We start from the raw sequence: 16,984 nt of genomic DNA, 5'->3' as shown, positions 1-16,984 counted from the left end.
GCAGATGGTTTCCCATATCTCCCCCCTCCCCCCAAGCTGGCCCAGGGAGGACAACTACAAAGCTGATTCGGCCCTTCCAAGAAATTCAGTGACACACTGCAGAGCCATGTTGTCAGACTCTCTTCCAGAATTGGTCTCCTTTTCTTATAAGATCCAAACAACTACGACTTCCCAAACTTAGTGCTATGTTTCCTGTCACTAATTGGTAGTGCTTTCAGTCCACCACTGTGCCATTCTTTTTACAGATTGGCGTTGCCTGTAAGAACGGCCACTCTATAACAACATAGCAGGGAAACTCCACATAACCAGGCAAGCTTCTAATTGACACAGACACATTTCAAAATAAACACATTGATTACCAAAGCTGAACCTTTAGACACAACCTGTTGTGAGTCAACAAAAGCTTATGTTCATGCAATTGCTTGTCATACCAAAGATGATAGAGGGTACATTTACTATACAATTTCCTGTCCGTGACTTTTAGCATTTTATTGGGGGAAAGTTCCAGACAATGATGAAATCTATCTGTAAGTTTCCTCCCTTTTATTTCTGTAGGCTTGTTTGAGTTTGAAGAGGATGACTGATAACCTGCCTAATATCTTATAATTGGAAGCTCTAAAAGCCATCTGTCTGGAAGAAAGCACACTACAAAGAAATGAATCAAAATAATGTTGTGGATTACAGCCGTTGAAGGGAGGGAAGGAAGGAGAGAATTACATTCAGCAAGTCCTATTTCCAACTATAGGAGAATTGAGGCTGCTTACAGACTTGTTTGTGAAGGCACTTTACACATGGCCAGAGGGATTTTCTTTTTCAGTATTATACCATCCAAGATGAACATCAGGAAGAGGATTCTGGACTCAGGTAGAGCAAGCCTAGTGAACCCACAGCCGTTTTTATGCTGCAGCATGGAATCCAAGTCCACAGAAATCCTCTTCTGTGGCCCAGCAAGGATTTGGATAGCTTTTGTTAACAGCTGCAGTTCTTCGAGGAAGCACCTGATGAATCTCTCTCCGAAAATACAGAGGCATTCTGTGGAAGTGCAAAGCCCTGTAGTGAGTATTGCCCACAAGATCATATGCTGCAACGTCCTACCAGTCAATGACTACTTCAGCTTCAACCGCAACAACACAAGAGCACGCAACAGATTCAAACTTAATACCAACCACTCCAAACTTGAATGTAAAAAATATGATTTCAACAATTGAGTTATCGACGGGTGGAACTCATTACCGGACTCAATTGTGTCAACCCCTAACCCCCAACATTTCTCCCTTAGACTCTCCACGATTGACCTCTCCAGGTTCCTAAGAGGCCAGTAAGGGGCGTACATAAGTGCACTGGTGTGCCTTTCGTCCCCTGTCCAATTGTCTTTCCTTTCTCTCACTTATCATATATATTTTCTTTCTTTCATATATCCTCTCCTCTAAGTTCACTTTACCCTTATATATATTACTACATGTCTATTTTTCTTCCTATGTATTTGTGTATTGGACAAATAAATAAATAAATAAAAAGTTAGAACTCACCCATCTCCTAGAAAAATGAAATAACCTAGGACAGTGATGGCAGACCTATGGCCTTCGGAGAGGGGCGGCATACAAATCTAATCAACTAAACTAAACTATGGCACAGGTGCCACAGGTGGCACACGGAGCCATATCTGGGTGCACCCAAGCCATTGCCCTAGCTCAGCCCCAATGTGCATGTGTGCAGGCCAGCTGATTTTTGGCTCACACAGAGGCTCTGGGAGGGCGTTTTTGGCTTCCAGAGAGCCTCCAGGGGGATGGGGGAGGGCATTTTGCCTGGGGAGGGCCAAGCACAAGCCTACTGGACCCACCAAAAGTTGAGAAACAGGCCATTTCCAGCCTCCAGAGGACCTCCGGAGGGCAAGGGAATCTGTTTTCGCCCTACCCAGGCATTGAATTATGGCTGTGGGCACTTGTGCGATAGCGCATGCCCATGTTATTTCGGCACCCGAGGAAAAAAAGGTTCACCATCACTGTCCTAGGAAATATTAAAAAGGCAGAATATTATATAAAATATCCCCCGAAACATGTTTTTAGGCAGAAAAAGGACTCACTCTTAAGAGCCCCCACCTTTGTCAAGGTGCCGTCAAGGAATAGCCCAACTCACTCATCCCTCCCCACCTTTGTTAATAACCTGGACCAGTCTATTCTAAATAATAATAATAATAATAATTATTATTATTATTATTAATTATTATTATTATTATTATTATTATTATTATGTCAGTACAACACAGCAAATGAGATCACTATGCTGGATTTCGTATTTCATCACCAGTGGCGCGCTTCCCAAGCACCTAGGACTGCGTGATGTAGCAGCGAATTAGGTTTGCCGATCCCAGTAAAGCGGCCTTTTGCAATTGACAGATGGAGATTTTGTCAATTCCAATGGTTTTCAAATGTCCGCTGAGATCCTTTGGTACTGTGCCCAGCGTGCCAAGTACCACTGGGACCACTTTCACTGGCTTATGCCAGAGTTGTTGCAGCTCGATTTTTAGATTATTATTATTATTATTATTATTATTATTATTATTATTATTATTATTAATTAGATTTGTATGCCGCCCCTCTCCGCAGACTCGGGGCGGCTAATAACAAAGATCTACCTCCTTCAGACAGCCATATTAGGAATTGCCCAAAGCGCTTTCATTACACCATCACCCAGTAAGGCTCAGCCAAACTTGAACTCAAAACACAGCCTTACAGAGTTGCCCCTACATAGCCCCATGGAAGTCTGACAGCCAATCAGAGTACATTTCTTGCACCGGAGCAGATGGTCCTTGGGGTGGGGTCCTTTTTTTTCTCTTCACCCAATATCTGGAAGCATGTGATCCACCTTTTCTGTTCAGGAGCTCGTGCCATGTGCTCCCGTCCCCCATTAAACCTTCTTTCCAAGCAACGTCCATGAATCCAATAGATTTTTCCTACTTGGAACTGAACCCAGAAGAATATTCCTTACAACAGCCCCATTGAAGCTTTTGGTTTCTGCGCTCTTTTGGGGTGGCAAGGCCTGCATTGTTTAGTTCTTTGAGTTGTGCCTCTCAAGGGACCAGGCACAGAGGGCCAAGTGGATTCAGACAGCTGGCAGTCACCTGCTCCACCAGCAAGGAAGACCGCGAGAGCAGGGACTCTCCCCCCCACCCCATGCCCTCTGATGTTAGCATCAGGCAGCTGTGACTTTTGTGCATGGTGGAGATAACATCACAGCTTTAGCCAACTGTCAATCAGTTATGGCTGCAACCAGCCCTCACTAGGCTTCTGTCGAAACTGCTCAGTGCCTTGACAGAAGATTGTTGGCAGGGGAAAGGTAAAGCTCCTTTAAGTCAAACTTCATTTCTGCTAACTTCAAAGAAGTGTGCATTCAATTTTCTTGGCAGCAATACGGATGTGGTTAGCCATTGTCTTTGGGGATAGTCTCAACTTTCCAGTCTAAGATTCCCTGCTACCCTCCTCTCCCTCCCTCCCCTTCTCCCTCTCCCAATCTCCTAGCCAAGCAACAATCAGGCTGCTTAACATCTGAGGTTGGGTGTATTTTTTTTGCACAAATGCCCAGGTAGTCATTAAATCATGGGTTCTTACCTACATTCCACAGGCTGTGATTTTTTTTCCTTCTATGTTCAGTTATAGAGTGTCTTTTTCTGTGGGGGAGTGGAGACGACAGAAGATCTCTGCATAATGAAGTGGGAGAAATGGGGGAGGGGGGTGAGCTGATTCAGTTCACTCCTTCGGATTTAGGGACACGAATCCGTTCTAGAACATGTGGGCGACTGAGAATTCCGTTTCTCGAATTGCGCAGTTTATTATCCTTATTTGGCAATGAATGTTTTAGTTGAAGGATAAGCTATGACACAGCAATTTAGAATTACAATATGCATTCTCTTTCTTTGTTTGATTTAGCATCCTGTGTGAAAGAGATTGGCAAACATGGAGAACAACTCAGGATAAACTGTCCGAGGTTTATGCAATGGCTTGTTCTGGGACTACACATAATACAGACACACAGACCGGGGGGGGGGTCAGGGAGGCACAATGGCATTGTAACACAAACTCCACCCCTGACATATTTGTGTGCACTGTTGTCACGCAAGTAGAAAAGGGCAAAACTTGCACTGTGATGTCACAATGCACGTTTCATCATTTTTGGCACGAATGAGGTTAGAACAGAGGCCCTTGTGAAGAAAACGTCTATGCAAACCAACGTTGCAAGTGTGAATGAGTTGATTTGACTTCTACTTTCATGTATTAGCCAAAAGAAATCCATATATATATGTGTGTGTGTTTTCTGTTGGATCACCCCGGAACGTCACAGCTTCTTTTTGCCTCTAGGCCCAACCCAGAGCCATTTCAAGGCAGTTAATTTATTCATAGCCAACAAACTATGTTCTGTATGCATCACATGTTTTTGCTGAATTTTTTTTTATTGAATTTTTTTTTTAAAAAAAATTAAATCTCCCTTAATTTTAAAAATTCAGCCAAAACATGTGATATATACATACATATACATATACACATATACATATATATATATCACATGTTTTTGCTGAATTTTTAAAATTAAGGGAGACTAGGATAGCGCTATTTCGGCCTAGTCTCCCTTAATTTTAAAAATTCAGCAAAAGCATGTGATACATACAGAATATAGTTTGTTGGCTATGAATAACATCATAGCCTTTCTTCAAAGTAATCTATATGCCCAGAGGCTTCCAAAGTGATCTTAGGCAGTTTTATGACTAGAGCAGCATTTTTAACCTCAGCAGATTTAAGGTAGCTGGAGAATTCTGAGAATTGAGGTCCACACATCTTAAATCTGCTAAGGTTGAGAAATACTGGATTGGACACTTAATATAAAATGCGCTGCTGACTTTAATCCTTGTTTATAAGTGGTTGGACATTGCATTGAAGTATACTGCTAAAAAAAATAAAGGGAACACTCATAACACATCCTAAATCTGAATGAATGAAATATTCATTCTGATCACAACTATTCCATTTGCACAACAGCATGTGAAGTTGATTGTCAATCAGCGGTGCTTCCTAAGTGGACAGTTTGATTTCACAAAAGTTTGATTTACTTGGAGTTATATTCTGTTGTTTAAGTGTTCCCTTTATTTAAGTGAACAGTGTACTGTATATACTACAGACCTTAACAAAAGTCAGAAGTCTAGTTGTAGCCTTTTTTTCTTTAAAAATATGAGGAAAGTTACACAGGTCATTCACCCAGGTAGACCAACAGCTGTTTCAGCTTAAGTATTTAGTACATATTTTTGTGACACAGGTAGTTCTCAACTTACAACTATTTTGTTTAGAGGCAGTTTGAGGTTATGACAGCACTGAACAAAGGGATTTATAACCTGCCTTTACACTTAGAATGGTTGCAGCATTCCCAGGGTCACATGATCAAAATTTGGCTACATGTATTTATGACAGTTGGGGCATTCCCGGGGTCACATGATCTCCATGTGCCGTCCAAATTATGATCACACGTTAAAGATGACCTGTAAGAATGTGATGACTAAAGCAATAATGCTCTCTCTGTAACCAACTACCTTTGTGAATTATCTATTTCATTTAACTCAACCTTCTTTGTTCAGGAACCCAAGGTGGCACACAAATGCTCCTTCTATTTTTCCCAATAACAATAATCTTATGCGGTAAATTCAACTGAGAGTTGCTGGCTGAAAGTTACCTGGTGAGTGCCAGTATATGGAGGACGGTCTAGTTTAGAACCTGGGTCCCCCTATTCCTTGTTCCATCACTTTAACCATTGCACCATATGATGTATTTATTTACTCCTAAACCTTTTATGCTACTTCAGTCAAAAAGACTGGCTGACTTAATCTTCTAACACTGCTAAACATTCACAAAACAATAAAAAGTTCATAATCAACCATATTTCAACAACATCGCTAATGTCCCTAAGTACCATTCTTTCATCCCAGAATGATCACCTCATTTAGAGCCGGGGTGGTGCAGCAGGTAGAGTGCTGTACTGCAGGCCACTGAAACTGACTGTAGATCTGAAGGTCAGCGGTTCAAATCTCATCACCGGCTCAAGATTGACTCAGCCTTCCATCCTTCTGAGGTGGGTAAAATGAGGATGTGGGGGCAATATGCTGGCTCTGTTAAAAAGTGCTATTGCTAACATGTTGTAAACCGCCCTGAGTCTAAGGAGAAGGGCGGCATAAAAATTGAATGAATGAATGAATGAATGAATGAATGAATGAATGAATGAATGATAGATAAATAAATAAATAAATAAATAAATATTTATTCTCCAGTGCTGTTTCTTCAACACTTGTGTGGAATAGCAAGATCTTCCCTGAAAGCTTAAAGGCAGAGGTCTTCAAACTTGGCAACTTTAAGACTTGTGGACATCAACTCTGGACCTGGAGCATTCTGAGAGTTGAAGTTCACCAGTCTTAAAGTTGACAAGTTTGAAGACCTCTGCTTTAAGGGAGTTTATCTCCTTAGGGAGGGAAGGGAAAAACTGTTGTCCTGGAAGAAAGCAACCCCACAGGATGTGTTCATTCCACATGGTCTCCTGTTGTATCACATGTAGCTGGGGATGCTTAGCCTGCATTCTCTGTATTGGGTGGGCAGATCCTAGCAAGGAAGGGATGCTTCTAGTTTTAATTCATCTATGTCTGGTTGCAATTGGGTCAATCCTGGGCTCTTTTTTGGCATCACGATGCCCAAGGGACCAGCCATTTAGGTCAGGCAGAACCAGTTTGCTGACAATCCCCTGCTCTCTCAGAGAAATAACCAAGAGGCAGAGTGAAACAATGAGATCTCCACATGCATGAGTTGATGCTATTCGTAGGCAGCTGCCTGTGGACTTCAAGAGGAGAATACCACAATTTGCATATGTTTGGGATGGGATATTTGTGTCTTTCTCCCTCATTGTCGGGACTCTCTGCCCTTAATTACCAGTGTAGATTTTGGTGTATTTAAAAGCAGTAGTACAAAAATGGTAGGTTCTGCCAAATATTTATATAGAAGGATAATGAATCCACAATTACAGAGCACTTGTGCACAGCAATGATCTGCTTGTTAACGTCTCGTCTATTATTACTGGCAATGGTAGAACCAATAACACAACTTTGCCATTATGATTTCCAAAGTCACATTCTAGCCCTTTCTTTACTGCACATATGAAATATAAATGCCAGCTTTGGTTCAGCCCTGGGTGAAAACAGAGACAGTTGTTTGAGCAGTGTTTCTCAATCTGAGCAATTTTAAAAGGAGTGGATTTCAATTCCCAGATTTCCCCAGCTGGCTGGGAAATCTTGAGAACTGGAATCCACTCGTCTTGCAGTTGCTAAGATTGGGAAACGCTGCTTTAGAGCATTGGCCAGGGATTTTATCTGGCATCACACTAGATTACCTGCTGCATCCCAGAGCCACATCTGAGAGGGAAAGCAAAGCCCATCTGATCCTGCATTTAGGGTGTCCAAATTGTTCCTGAGCTCAGTACATATCAACTCTATCTGTACTATCTGTCCTCTACACAAACTGCAGGAAAGTCTGTGCAGACTTAATGGCTGCAAATTACTGAAGCTGAGCAAGGCAAACTGACAGACTTTTAAGTGAAGAGCTCTCTTGTCTTTGAACAATATGCCTTGTCCCAAAGGTGCTTTTTTTCAAGAGGCAACCAACCGGGCTTTCTGGTTTTTCTTTGAAGGCATTTTGCTTCTTATTCAAGAAGCTTCTTCATCTCTGGGGGAAAAAAGTACCTTTGGGGCAACCATGACCTAGATGACTGAGAATCTCCATAGACAATTTGCCTTGTACTTGATGGTGGGAGTAGTAATGCTCTACCCTGGTGCAAACCAGTTACCGTATTTTTCAGACTATAAGACAGACTGGAGTATAAGATGCACCTTAGTTTTGGGGGAGAAAAATAAGAAAAAAAGCAGATTGGGCTGGTGGATGGCCTCCCTGAATACCATCAGTCAGCTGTTCCGAGAGGTGAACATTGGCAACAGGTTCATTGGTCCAGCCATAGGGTGCAACAACGAAGAACCAGCCTGCTGCCAGCAAAAACAGAGCTTGGGAGGGCTGTGGGTGACAGGAGGCTCGGGAGCTTGTTTTCGCTGGCAGAACGCTCAGGCCACCACAGGCGCCCCAATAGGAGTGACATCAAGCTGGCCCCGCCCACCGCAGCTCCCTGAAGTCAAACACAACACACATGCACCCCACAATGAAATCGAGTTGGATACCCCTGTTCTAGCACATTGTTTTTATTGTGATAAATGGGAGGAAGATGGGAGAAATGGTCAGCATTGTTCCCCTAGCCCAGTGATGGCAAACCTTTTGTCCTCAGATGCCGAAAGGGTGTGGGCGGGCGCTATTGCACATGCGTGAGTACCTATACCCATGATTCAATGCCTGAGGAGGACGAAAACAGCTTCTCCCACCCCCAGGAGGCTCTCTGGAGGATGGAAATGGCCCGTTTCCTAACTTCTGGTGTGCCCAGTAGGCTCACGTTTCTCCCTCTCCAGGCTCCAAAGGCTTTCCTGAAGTCAGCGGAGGGTAAAAACGCCCTCCCCATATCCCTGAGACTCTCTGGAAGCCAAAAACGTCCTCCCAGCCTCTGTGTGAGCCAAAAATCAGCTGCCCGGCACACACATTGGACCTGAGCTAGAGCAACAGCTCATATGCCAGCAGATATGGTTCCATATGCCATCTGTGGCACCCGTGCCATAGGTTCACCATCACTGCCCTAGCCTGTACAGGTAGTCCTCAACTTACAAGATGTTTGTCTAGTGAGTATTCAAAGTTACGACACATTAAAAAGTGACGATTGTTTTTCACACTCCAAACCATTGCAATGTCCCCATGGTCATGTTACCAAAATTCAGGCACTTGGCAATTGACTCATAATAAAGACCAGTGAAGGGTTGCTGGCTCCTGCCGCTACTGGTGCACTCCATGTGCCGCTCTGTGTCTCTGGTGGGTGCGCACACATGCCCGAGTGATATTTTGCTTCTGCGCATATGCAGGGAGCAAAATCATGCGAGGGGGCGCACACACTTGTGAGATTTCAGCAGGGTTTTTTGCTTCTGTGCATGCACGGAAGCAAAAAATAGCTGAAAATTGCCAAAATCTGACACGCCCACACATCCTCTCGCAAGATTTTGCTTCCTGTGCATGCGCTGGTGCCAAATCTTGCTCCGATGCGCACACATGCATGCCGGTCACCCAGGGCTGCACGCACATCACCATTTTTCCTACTGCAACGCCCGCCCGCCCCCCGTCCAGATAAGAATCCAATACTGCTTATGATGGCCCCAGTAAATAGGGGAAGCCAGATTTGCTTATCAACTATGAACAACTGCAATGATTCAATGGTAGCGAGAAAGATTGTAAAGTGAAATAAAATTCACTTAACAACTGTCTTACTTAGTAACAGAAATTGTGGGCTCAATTGTGACTGTAAGTCAGTGACTACCTGTATTTTGCTTAATCTCTCAAGGCAATTGCAGAGTTTGTGTAAGGTTGCTTGTTTATTGATGAATCTCAAATCAAGTTTCAAGCATATATACTCAAGAATTGATTTTAATAATAAAAGAAAAAGATTGGACTTCTCAGACTGCATCCCTCCATCCCCACAAGCAATGGCCTGAGAAATAATAGCTCCTTCTTGGACTTTTCTTTTTCCACATCCCCCCCCCCCCCAGCTGAAGTTTGAACTATGCTAGTGGCAAATGTGAAGTGCAGAAACCATTTAATAGTGTAACAGCTTGGGTCCATAAAATTTATGTTCTACAAACAGGAGGAAAGGAAGTTGCTGTATTAATTTTTTCATGTCCACATTAAGGAACCTACACAATTGTGTTTTTGTTCATTTGGAACAAGCATTTCAAACCCTTGCCATCCTTTGAGCTTTTCCAATAAACCTTCTCATATTTGGCTAAACGATAGTTTTCAAAACCATTTGATCTGCTGAACAAATTATCTCAGGGTTCTTCTGTACTTAATCATTTATGATTTTGCAGCTAGAAGTCAAGCAGGAATATACAATTAGTCTAGCATACCAGATGCTTCCTAAATCAACATTTCTTGAATTGGTGCATTTCAGATGGTCTTAGACTACAACTCCCATCTTTCTCTACCTAGCACAAGCCATGCTTCCTGAGAAGGATAGTAGCTGTAGTTCAACATATTAGAACATTAGAAGATCTGAGACAAGCTCATGTATATTACTAGTCTTCTTCTGCACTCAATATCTCCATTTATTCAAATGGTTCTGACCATAGGCCAAATTTTTACGAAGGTTAAAATAACCTGACATTTTCATCCTGCGTTCTGGAAGTCAGAAGCAGTGTGTTTTGAAAGACCTTGAAAACATGTTTATACTCTAGTCTAGTATCTTATCACAAGTCAAAACAAACACATTATCCCAGCTGCAGTGCTCAATTATTTTTTTGCCATTAATTTATTATTGCAACCAGAATTCTCATATAATTTCATATGTCCTGAATGGATTTTAACTGAACTTTTCTACCTCATCCAATAATAATAAGAGCAGCTGTATCCTATAGATTATTTCTATAAAGCAGTGTTTCCATACCTCAGGAACTTTAGGATGTGGAGACTTCAACTCCCAGAATTCCCCAGTCAATGGGTTGCAAGTATTTGGAACTTGCATAACCAACATATAAATCCAATTAATAAATAAATAGTAAATAAATAAAAGTCACTCAAGTTGAAAAACCACAGTTTTAAATGATTACCTATCTAGGGCATACAAATAAAATGGATCGGCAGTTTTGATTAAAAAATTAAAGTCGGATTCATTGTGAAAAAAGTGGTTGGATAGAGGAGGGACGGAGCCAGTTACAAGTGGAACCTGTGTTGCCCCCCTCAAGGTCCATGAAAGCAGGTTGCATAAATGCTTCATCCAAAAGGACTCCAAGAATAAAGACATAAACAAGGTATATCTTTGCTGATTCCAGTATTTTTTATGTGAAAGCTTTCGAGTTTCAGAGATCTACCCATAATAAATGTTATAGCCTCGTGTATACTATCTCCTTTGATGTACAAATACCCGCAAACACATTTCAACTTAGGAAAGGAGACTCACTCCCTTTTGTGTGGTCTGCTGTGGCACACTTTTCTGCTTCCTTGGGCCTTGCATTTAGCCAATAATCCTCCTCCTCCTCCCCCCCTCCCCCACCCCATCTCTGCCTAGAAGGTGCAATCTGGAAAGACTGCTGGAAGCTCCCTTTGCTTCAGCTGCCAACAATGGCACCATTGCAAAGCGTGGCCTCTCTGCCTCTTTTGCTCCGACGGGCCTCTTGTGTTCGTGAAATGAGACTCTCAAATTTCTGGTTGCAGGAGCAGCTGTTGCGAGAGCCGAAGCGTTCTTTTCAGAGGTTTTCCCCTCCTCCCCCTTCCCGTCTTTTGTCTCTGGTAAAGCGTGCTCTCTCTCTGCCCCCCCCCCTTTTTGACCCCACGGCGAGTGCAAAATCCAGCCCTTTTGTCAGTCGCTGCAGACAAGTTCCACCCTAAATCAAGCCTTGTCTTGGCCCCCAGAAGCCAGCACGTGCCCACAGCCCCCTAATCTTTTAATTTCACCCCAGGAAAAAAAAAAGCAGCTGTTCCTGAGCCGCCCAGGGCACAGCTGTCAGCTGCAGGCTTGTGGCCTCTTTAAGCGACGCACAAGGGGGAAAGGAAGGGGGGAGTGGGCAAATAGAAAGATACACATGGCTGTAAATTTTCAACAGTTGGCAGCACGAGCTCCCAAAGGCCACTTTTTGGCCAGCCACAGTCAACACGTTCAAACTTAAGCTTTGTTTGGTGGGGAACAAAAAGTTCATCTCGAAAGGGCAGGGCACCCCGTCTGGTTGTATTTTAACTTTGCCACACCGAAATGATCAACTGTGAAATTACAGGGTAAGAGGGGAAAGAAGAAGCTAGCGCTTAAGGTGTGTTCCTTTTAGACCTACTGCACACTCCTTAAATAATGCTTGGCTGCCCCGATACAAGTGGGAGTAGCAGAGTATGCAGTCGATATGTAAAGCGGGGAAGAGCAATTATCAATGATCTGCCCTCTTTGCTTGTCTGAGTAACAAAAATAAGGGCCCAGTTCTGAATATTAAGTAGTTTGTCTTTCTTATTTGGCAGGCGTCGGGATCCTTGAGCATGATTCATTTCCTGCGCAGAAAGCATTTCTGCAGCTGAAAAAAAGGTCAGTGCTCATGTATAAGTTGTCAAACCTGAAAACTGCATAGATTAAAAACAAACACACTGTGCAAGTATTCCATGGGACCTTCTACTCTTATGATTTCCACACCTTTTCCACAGCAGAACTACTATAACAAATGTACGCAGACAAAAGTTAAAAGCGATAAAGCAAATCCAGGGACTCTTCTGTTTGAGAACTTCTCATTCACAGGATTATCAGGCACCTATAAGAGTACCATACGAGAAGCACCCTCTGCATGGTCTTAAAAATCATTTACATATGTTTACCTTGCATATAAAAATTCTGCTTTTGCAAAACCGAAGGCTGCAGGAGTGCCTGCACTGTTTTAGAGCAGTAAAGGAAAATGCATGCAAGTGAAACCTTCTAAACAATTTAAGTAGCTGAAAATTACAACCAACAAGAATGAAAACCTAAAGATTCAAATTAGGTTTCAACTGTACTTTGCTTAGATGTAAGTAGAGCAAAATTCAGCAGCAGCAGCCTTGGAGGTAAGAAAGGAGTTGAAGAAGAGGTAAGAAAGGAGTTGAACTTAAGTGTGCAGTTTTGCCCTCTTTTTTTGTAGGCTGTCTTCTTTTTTTTCTTTTCTGAAGCCTGTCTCGTCTGAGCTCTGGGTTGGCAGCAACAAGACAGCAGCTGCACAAAGATCAAAGGAGGCTCCCCTGAGCATTCGAAACAATTCAGGTTTTGGGGTGGAGAAAGCATGTAAAAACCAACTGCATTTGCTTTGGTGTTTTTCAGCAGAGTTGAAATGTGTGCCGCAAAAAAATCTATGGACAAACTGTCTACTGCCGATTAAGCCAAATCTTAAAGACTATAAGTCCTGAAGAATGACAATGCCATCTGATAACGTGTCTCCTGGATAAACCAAGCGGCACAAAAAGAATCCTTTTCATGAATACTTCTGGGGAGTCATGTTTATTTCAAGATAAGCACCGAAGAAACGGTATTAAATCACTGCCTATAGTGATCGACCTTTATTAGCATATTGAACATGCGTCTAGCTCTGCTTTTTTAAGCACATGCCTGGTTTTGCTCCGTTGCTCTCACCTGGCTTGCAATTTACAGAACTTTAAGGAAACACTATACTAAGTGCAACATATGGCCAATGGCACACCTGCCCTCTACTTAGCACCTGCTGAATAGCTCTGCGGGAGCCAGGCTTCTGCCTGGAGCTTTGAGGGCCAGGGGGCAAAAGCATTCCAGCTCATTTGCATGCCGGACTAAGGCCACGTGCCTGGACTTTGGACACGGCTAACTCAGCAGCGTGGCACAGCTTTCTGTATTATTAGCAAATCTGAAGAGAGTGACAGCAAAAACCATCCGCATACAGACAACTATACAGAGACCAAAATCAGGCATTGGGTAGCAGTTCTATTGAAATGGAAATCAGGAACCAAAAATACCATTTAAATTAGTTTGTATGAGCATTGTTATCTCATTAAGAGCATTCGTGTATTGGTCATACGGCTGATCATACCAAGAAAGCAGACACAGTCGACAATGAAGAAATCAAGAGAATAAAAAGATCTTCACAGCCATAGCAAGTTGTGGTCAAGATAAATGCAATTAATCCAAGTAGAACTCTCATGGAGTTTGTTATCACTGTTTAAAACCTGGTTAAAACAGTAATTCTAGCCATCTTTAGAAAGAAGTCCAACTTAATTAAATAGGTTAGATCAGTCAATTCTTGAAATTAAAAAAAAACTTTTCCATTCAAAGAAGCTCTAAATTTGAAACTAATCAAAAACACTGAAATGTTCAGTTATTATTGTATAACAAAGCCTGCCTTTTCTTTCCCTTCAGTTGGTAACATAAGCCCTATACGCAAGCAACAAAACAAATATCTAACGCGTCTTAAGGAGTCCATATATCCAGTGGGATATTGAAATAGGACTTCATATCTGGGCTACAAAATCTGGCTGTCCATTAGCAAATTCCAAATCATTTAACTTCATTAAAATAGACATATTGGGGATAAAATAATACTTTCACCTAAAGAAGAGACCACTGACTCTGATTAATTGTACATTCTGTCACTACTGTATTCATTTACCTGGAAGTAAACCCCAATTAAATCAATGGATTTTATTTTTGGATAAACTTGATACAAAAGTCATATTTACCTGTGAATAAAAATAAGCTCAAAACTAAAACGATACACTACTTAAGCCGACAAATGGTAATAAAAATATGTATATTTCTCATCTGAAAATTTACATTTAATGAATTTAAAAATTAAACAATAAAATCATTGTATGCAGGGTAATTGAAACCCATGCAATATTTTTGCAAATTGCTTGCTTTTAATCCACCTAGTGTAGATTTACACGAAAAATTTCTATTTACTTTTATGCACACTTGATCCAGTGGCAGCACATAGATGAAGATAATTGGATGCAGAATTGAAATAATCATCTCCTCCTTGCTGTTTTAATATAAACGTAGAGTAAATACGTCCTACGATATATGATCTAAGTCAGCATTTTTCAAACTTGGCAACTTTAAGTATGCTGTTTGGAGAATTCTGGGAGCTGAAATCCAAACATCTTAAATTGCCGAGTATGAAAAACACTGGTCTAAATGGTATTTTTCCTTTTTCAAATAAACAAAAAAATCAGTATGTCCAAACATTGTATCGGGAATAAGGCATAAATGGGCTTGACACTTCAGCAAGTACCGGAACACATATGTATGATGAAACTGAAATCACATGACTAGAGCTAGATGAGCAATAGATGTTTACAAGACTTAAAAACGTGTTGCAAACTATTAAGGAAAATATACTTGCAATAGATTTTAATATAATAAGTAACAAATGTGTCCTCAGAGCAGCAGCATCCACAGGCTTTTGTTGCCTTTTCAGATTGACAATTGCAACCATGCTACTCAAATTCTGTTCCTATCAGGTAACATGTGCAACAACACAACACAGAGAGAGAAAAGGAATGAATCTTACACCATAATACTATAGCACTGCCAGCAATATCCCTCCCCAGATATTGCTGTATGCATATTATATGCATATCAGGGGTGGGTTCTAACTTACCTTGCTGCCAGTTCACTTTCTCCTGTGCATATAAAAATAAAATAAAGCTGAAAACAAGATGGCGGCTGCATGCACAGTGCCAGAAACTCGGCTTCTGTGCATGCTCAGAAGAAAAAAATAAATTCAAAAAAATTCCCAAAAAAGATGGCCACTCCCCATTGACTGAACCGAGTCACCATGACGTCACCAGCAGATCGCTACCATTTCGGTAAGTTAATCTGAACAGGGAGGAACCCACCCGATGCATATGCATAAATATTTATAAGCATGTTCTAGATCAGGGGTGTTAAACTATTTCATTAAGGGTCACATCAGGGTTGTGTTTGACCTTGGGGAGGGCAAGGGTGGCATGGCCAGTTTGATGGGGTGGCCTGAGGGCTCTGCCAGTGAAAACAGACTCCCAAACTCCATTTTCAGCCGTGAAGTCTTACTACAACTCTGCCAGTGAAAACAGAGCTCAGGAGGGCCACCTGCAGCCTCTGCAAGCTCCATTTTCAGTGCGGGGGCATCCTGCAACCCTTAGCCAGCAAAAATGGTGGCGGTCCTCCCGAGTTGCACTGCCAGAGGCAATGCGGGCCAGTCCTTTGCTGTTTCCAGGAGGCCCCACGGGCCAGATCTAAGCACCCTGTGGGCAGAATCCAGCCCCTAGGCCTTGTTCAAGATGCTGCACAGAAATTTTCAAAAGGTCCTCTACCTTAATTCTTTGTTTGAATCAACATTTTTTGTATTAGTATTGACCCAAGGGGGAAACATTCACCAATGATTCTTCTTCTAAAGCCTTGCCATTAGGCAGACTGAGAGATTTACCTTAGATATCAGGTGATGGGTAAAATGGAGGTTGCTGCTAATCCGAGGCACCTATCTTGTTTTTGGGCTATCTTTGGGGTGCAAAAATCCAAATGACCACTAGATGGGAGTGGATGGCTTGTTTGCCGTCTACTGGATGCCTAGATGTGGTATCCTATCCCATGCCCTCTCACCTACTTTTGCTGCCCTATCACCCATAGGTCCAAAAGTAAGATTTAATTAGCAGACCAGCTGTCTTCTGCTCATCTTGTTTTGAACAAATAAAATCACTTCTATCGACTCTGACCCCCCTAAAGCAAAGTAAGCATATTTCCTTGTTGTTGTAACATTTGCTTCTCCCACTTCCTCCAAATTAACTGCACATACCAGTTTGGGGTTTATCTACAACTTATGGTGAAAGAGCCTTTCTCTTTTTGGGTGTTCTCTGGAGACAGAAGAAAAGAACTGCAAACACAGGTGATTTCTCTGATGCACAATCGGTCAGATTGAAATGGAAGCTCCCTTAAGTGTCTCTTCTCACCCCCCCCCCCTTCTCTTGTTCATTGGTCTGGAGTTGAGCTATCAGCACACGATCTCAGGCTTCAGTCTAGCCTTACTGCTGTAACCTAGCCCCATCTGTCACCCTATCAGAGCCATCTTTGCACAAGGCAGGCTTGGAAAAAAAATGATCCCAGATAGCCTTGTGGCAACTACGGGGGGGGGGGTTACAGATGGCAGGGGGTGAGTGGCTTTGGGTGGAATGTTGGGACAGGAGGAGGACTTGAAGGCCCAACTCATTGCAGCAGCTGATGGCTGGAGAATGCTGCTGTGTGGTTGAACACCCTCTTGCTGCAGGCAGCAGACATTTCTGGCAGCCTCTTCCCATTTGCATCATTCATTTAGAGAAGCCCC

The 16,984-nt window shown here is 42.3% G+C and overlaps 1 long non-coding RNA gene across 4 annotated transcripts in view; it reads right to left on the bottom strand.

Annotated features, from left to right (window-relative positions):
* LOC139158959 (uncharacterized) overlaps positions 1 to 16,984 on the bottom strand; it is a 76,367-nt gene that overhangs the window by 45,960 nt on the left and 13,423 nt on the right. The window contains exon 1 of one of the 4 annotated variants that reach the window (XR_011557776.1): positions 3,609 to 3,669. The exons of the other annotated variants lie outside the window; for them this stretch is intronic. This is a non-coding gene — a long non-coding RNA (uncharacterized lncRNA). Of the gene's footprint in view, positions 1 to 3,608; positions 3,670 to 16,984 lie in introns of those variants that run through there. 4 annotated transcript variants of the gene reach the window in all.

The sequence above is a fragment of the Erythrolamprus reginae genome, chromosome 2, assembly GCF_031021105.1.
Source record: "Erythrolamprus reginae isolate rEryReg1 chromosome 2, rEryReg1.hap1, whole genome shotgun sequence".
NCBI classification, from domain to species: Eukaryota; Metazoa; Chordata; class Lepidosauria; order Squamata; family Dipsadidae; genus Erythrolamprus; species Erythrolamprus reginae.
This window is presented reverse-complemented; position numbering and strand designations above follow the sequence as displayed.